General features: G+C 39.0%; 1 pseudogene; it reads left to right on the top strand.

Moving 5' to 3' along the window:
* Positions 1 to 3664: 3664 nt before the first annotated feature.
* On the top strand, positions 3665 to 4008 carry LOC143439921 (ubiquitin-conjugating enzyme E2 L3 pseudogene; annotated as a pseudogene).
* Positions 4009 to 6041: the final 2033 nt, after the last annotated feature.

The raw sequence follows: 6041 nt of genomic DNA on the forward strand, positions 1-6041 counted from the left end.
GTGGGGATACAGATTTTGTCTCTGAACAAAGCTATGAATTATGCTGGCTGGCCTAAATCATTATATATATATATATATATATATATATATATATATATATATATGTATATATATATATATATGCAACTTCATTACTTACTTCTCTACAAAGGTTCTTCATCAGCTTCTTTGAGTTCTTTTGTCAGAAAAAGTATAGGGTGTGAATGCCTTTGGGACAGGTTTTCCTCAAGACTTAAAAAAATCTAAAAATATTCTGCATGTGTGAGCCTAATTGAAGACTGTAGTCTGCAAATACAACAGAAAGTAGAGGCAGATGGCTAAATAACACATCAAGTTTTTCTAATAGTAAAAAAAAAAAAAAAAAAAAACCAAAAATATTTTCTCATGATACATTTTGCATATTCCTCATGAATTATGACTTTATTAATTTAATATGCATCCACTTACTTGTTTCATTATATGCCTCTATAGAAATATGTTAGCACTGCAGGATTTCCTTTGACTATCAGGCTTACAATATGAATAGAACATAAAGTTTTTATTATTTATTTGCTTATTGTTTTATTTTTCTGCTGGGGAAATCAAACTTAGGGCCTCATGCATGCTAGGTGAGTCCATTCCCACAGAGCTACCCTCAACACACACTTTCTCCTGTTCCTTATCCCTGTGACTGCAAGCTGTATATTTCACGTTTATTATTTTCCAGAATTCCGTACTTTAGCCATTACAAAATGTGATTCAAGAAAACTGATTCAGCTCCTTGTACAGTAGGATAAAAAGCAAATTTTCACCATCTTAAATTTAAAGGGAGGGTGACATTTTTTATTCAGTTTGAAGAGTAAGCCTATAAGATAAAAATGTAAAGTTCGCCGGGCGGTGGTGGCGCACACCTTTAATCCCAGCACTTGGGAGGCAGAGGCAGGTGGATTTCTGAGTTCGAAGCCAGCCTGGTCTACAGAGTGAGTTCCAGGATAGCCAGGGCTATACAGAGAAACAGTGTCTCAAAAAAAAAAAAAAAAAAAAAAGTAAAGTTCAATAAGATTTAACTAAAACACATTTATTATATCATACTTCAAGTCACATGTTATCTATTATTTACAAATATCATATGCCTTACTAATAATATTATTAGGAACTGCTACTATTTAGTGTAGCATGATTTGTTAGCAATAACAATTCTCAAATATTATGAGTGAATAACTGGACTACTGAGTTGGGCACAATCTGAAAATGGTTCAAAGATTTTCAACAAAACATGCAAGCAAAGAAAAAAAGAGCAGGGAAGATGAGGAGGGGGCTTAGAAGACAAAGTGTTTGCTGTGTAAGTGTACGAACCTGAATTTAATCCTCTTAACACATATATAAAAGGCATGGTGGTGTGCACTTGTGACCCCCGGAGCTCCAAGGGAGACCACATAAACCCCTGGAACTCAGGGACCAACTAGGTTATATAGCCTAATTGTTAAGTTCTCCACCAAAGGAGAGACCTTGTCTCAAGAAGAAAAAAAAAAAAAAGTCGATGGTATAGAAAAATGAGGGAGAAGCCTACAGTCTTGATTTCGGAAGGCTGAGACTTCTGTATTAGAACAGTGAGTGAGTCCAAGCTTTCAATAGGATGCAGATTGAGCACATTTACAGGGGCAGGGAGATATGTCTATATACATAGGTAGCTACCAGGAAGTTACAGCTATTTTTTGTGGTTTGAGTTTGGGAGCAAGGTGGGTTATTTTCCACACCAGAACATATTGTTTCTACAGGTGAAGCAAACAGGTTAGGCTGGAGCCAAACAATTCTTTATGGCTAGAGGCTATTGCCCAGTACTGCCTGACTCAACTCTTCATGTCCTGAGGCTAGTACCCAACAGATGGCAACTGAAGAACAACACTTGAGTTTGACCTCTGACCTGTACACACAGATACACACATGTGCATGTGCACACACACACACACGCACACACACAACATACACATAAAAAGAAATACAAGAAAAACAAAAAGGTCCCCGGGCAGTGGTGGTGCACACCTTTAATCCCAGCACTTGGGAGGCAGAAGCAGGCAGATTTCTGAGTTAGAGGCCAGCCTGGTCTACAGAGTGCGTTCCAGGACAGCCAGGGCTATACATAGAAACCCTGTCTCAGAAAATAAACAAACAAATAAAAACAAAAGGTCCATGTTTCTTTTTTATGTGTACAAGTGCCAAAGAAAGCCAGAAAAGGGCATCAGATCCCCTACAGGTGTGAGGCACCTGACATGGTGCTGGGAACAGAACCTGGGTCCTCTGGGAAAGTGGGAAGTAATTTTAACTATTGAGTCATCTCCCCTGCTCCTGTACTTCTTGATAATAGAGAAGATGCCCACAATTTATAGCAGGGAAATTGTAAAAACATCGAAAACAAGCAAGCTGTGGCATTTACAGCTGGAGAACTGGATGCATCAGCTAAGCTTATTATGACTGCAACTTTCATCACCTTTAAATGGATATTCCCCAAACTATATCAGTAAACATTTCTTAACAGTCACTAGAAAAACAATAAATGGTTTCTTATCCCGAGTGTGTTGTGTGTGTGTCTCTGTATCTGTCTCTCTGTCTCTCTGTCTCTCTGTCTCTCTGTCTCTCTGTCTCTCTGTCTCTCTGTCTCTCTCTCTCTCTCTCTCTCTCTCTCTCTCTCTGTGTGTGTGTGTGTGTGTGTGTGTGTGTGTGTGTGTGCACGTATAAGCAAACATAGAGGCAAATGTCACCTCCTCGGCACTGTTACACCGTTTCTATGCCTATCTTCAATTTATTTTATTGGGTTGGTTTAATAGGAGGGAAAGTTAATATGAGTTGAGGTTGTAAGGACTGTGTAGCTTTAAGAAAGATAAAGAATTTGAGGATGAAAAACACAAGTCATATCCTTTTATTGATGGAACATCCAAGATCTAATTAGACACTTAAATATTTTAGCCAAGGTGAATGAGACAGCGGGAGCATTGAAGTTGATACTGTTATACAGTATAATTGACTATAGCTAATAACAACTTGAAGGAACTCTTAAGAGTCACTTTGAATAGATGGTAAGTATTCTCACCAGCCCCCCCCCCCAAAAAAAACCCTGAGGTTTATATTAAATTTAGGCATTCTACAATGTATACCTACTTCAAAGCATTGTGTTGTCATGATAAATGTAATTATCATTTCTAAGTTAAAATTTTTACATAATAGCAACAGAATTTTAAAAGTTCACATTTCTCACTACTATTTATTATTATTATTTATTATTTATTTATTATTCAAAGAAAATTCTAACATAGGGAGTACTTAAACACAAAGTAATGCTAAGATGCAAACATTCATTATCCTTGATTTGATCAATATACATCGCATTCCTGTACCGAAATATTATACTTTAATCCATAAATATGTACAAATTTTTTAAAAGGAAGGGGCTTCTTATCCTGTGTGCACTTGTTAGAGGAGATGGAAATGTCAGCTACCTTGATTTAATCATTAAACGATGCATACTTGTATTAAGTTGCCATGGCTCTTTCCCATAAATTTGAACTAAAGGAAATTCTCCTTACCAGCTCCATTTTAAAAGTGTATCTTGCTAGTAGAAGCTAGGAATGGTTGTAGGTTCTGTTAAAGTAGAAGATAAGATGTGTAATTTAAAAGTAGCAAGTCACAAATGGCAGCCAGCAGGAGGCTGATGAAGAAGCTTGAAGAGATCCACAAATGCGGAAGGGAATCTCTCCTAACACCCATGTTGATGAAGCTAATCTATTGACTTGGCAAGGGCTTGTTATTCCTGCAGCCCTCCATATGATGCCTTCAAAATTGAAATCAACTTTTCAGCAGTGTATCTGTTCAGACCATCCAACATCACATTTAAAACAAAGATCTTCCACCCAGACATTGATGAGAAGGGGCAAGCCTGTCTGCCAGTAATTAGTGCTGAAAACTGGAAGCCGGCCACCAAGACTGCCATGTAACTCAGTCCCTCATAGCACTGGTGAAGGAACCCCAGCCTGAGTACCCACTCTGGGCTGACCTAGCTGAAGAATACTCGTAAGGATTGTAAAAAAATTTCGTAAGAATACTTTAGCGTTTACAAAAAAAAAAAAAAAAACACGGGGGAAAAGGACCTGTGGACTAAAATCTACCATGAGTGATTCCAGCAAGTTTGATCAGAGACCTCGAACAGTGCATGCAGATACCCCACAAAACAGGAATCTGGAAAATTGACACGGGCCACCAACTGGCCTCTGCTTGTGACAGTTACAAACTTTCTACAGTTTTCTTAATCAAAAGTGGTCTAAGTAACCTGTAAAGAAGGATTTAAAAATTCAGATATTCCTTTTTTGTTGTTGTTGTTGTTTGGGGGTTTTTTTTGTTTGTTTGTTTTTCGAGACAAGGTTTCTCTGTATAGCCTTGGCTGACCTGGAACTCACTCTGTAGACCAGGCTGGCCTCGAACTCAGAAATCTGCCTGCCTCTGCCTCCCAAGTGCTGGGAATCAAAGGCATGTACCACCACTGCTCGGCAAATTCAGATATTCTAAAAAAAAAAAAAAGAGAGAGAGAAAGAAAGAAAAAAGAAAAGAAAGAAAGAAAAAAAGTAGCACCTCAGGAAATTTCAGCCTTTCTGTGCATTAATTTCAATGTCTCTACAAGGAAATAAGGCACAGTTGACCTCAGAGGGAACTAAAGTTCAAGGTTCCAAAGTGGGACCTGAAAAATGAGACTGTGGAAAACTTAAATGTATGATTTAAATAAATACAAGCTGAGGTGATTTGCATAACAATTGGTATCTTTTTTTTTTTTTTTTTTTTTTTTTTTTGATTGGCCAGTATTTATGGAAAAGGGGATTGTGGTGGTTTGTGTCTGTGTTTATGTGAAGTCTAGCTAGCTGTGCAGAGGAGTGAAGAACTGGGCTGCATCAGAAGCGGTCTTCTGAGCTGGGTCTCTGGATTTCCTTTGAACTCTTTTCAACATTTTGCTATGCAGCAGTTTGTCTTTGTGTTGGTAGAAGGGAAAGGAAAAACACAAGAGACTAGACTTCAGTTTCTAAATTAAAGCTCAGCCAAGCTGATTGCTCTAGTGGCTTTTCAAACACAAAACAAGTGGGGACATTAAAACTTCTGTTTCCGTAGGAACACGACCTGAGCCCACCACCACTGCCATCTTTTTTTTTTTTTAATTCATTCTCAATACCAAATAGAGCAGATTTCAATGTATCTTACAGACACTTTAAAAAAAAATCTCAGGGTTTTTGTTTTGTTTTTGTTTGTTTTGTTTTTCTTCCCAGTTTGATTGGTATTTAGAAAAGATAAAGGACAATGAAATACAAACGTCCAGACAGAGAATACAACGAAGGGTCTTTTGTCATTGAATTTTTGAACCTGGGGGGTTTCACATTTTTCTTGACAGTGAACCCAAGCTTCAGAAGTTAAACCCTCAGAAGTCCCGCCCCTTTTTACACTACTCTATGCTGCCCCTACCGTTAGACGGAGAAACTGCACGTAAAGGTTAGAGGCGAGAAGTTGATTTGTGGAGGTTTAACTAACTACCTGAGCCCAGACGCTTAAAGTTTTGTTTTAACTGAAGAAAACAAAACTACACTCTTGTTCTAGAACGAGTGAGCTGCCGCTGAGTAACTGTGAAGCTCAAGAACTGGAGAACATAGCTCGATCTCTCCTCCCCCATCTCCTTCCACAGGATGGAAAGGACTGTCGCCCTGAAGCATTTCCCGAGCCAGTTCTTTTACAACACACTTTCTCATTTGGGTCTAAGGGTTTTCTTTCTACCCTTTCTCTCGACGTGAGGTCAAGTCATATTGACACCTCAGGTGGACAGGAACGATAACACTCTTAGGCTCGCACACGTGCCGGGGACCATCCCTGTCACCTCCTTCATGGTTACACACAGTAGGAAGACCCTAGAGGATAGTTGAAGGGACGTGCTTTTGAGGGCGCTGGTGGACAGCTACAGAAAGCGAGGAGGAAGCCGAAGGGAGAGTGTCTGTCTGTCCTCGTGGAGGCGCGGAGTGCGAACACCGCACGCGTCC

Source organism: Arvicanthis niloticus, chromosome 28 (genome assembly GCF_011762505.2).
Source record: "Arvicanthis niloticus isolate mArvNil1 chromosome 28, mArvNil1.pat.X, whole genome shotgun sequence".
NCBI classification, from domain to species: domain Eukaryota; kingdom Metazoa; phylum Chordata; class Mammalia; order Rodentia; family Muridae; genus Arvicanthis; species Arvicanthis niloticus.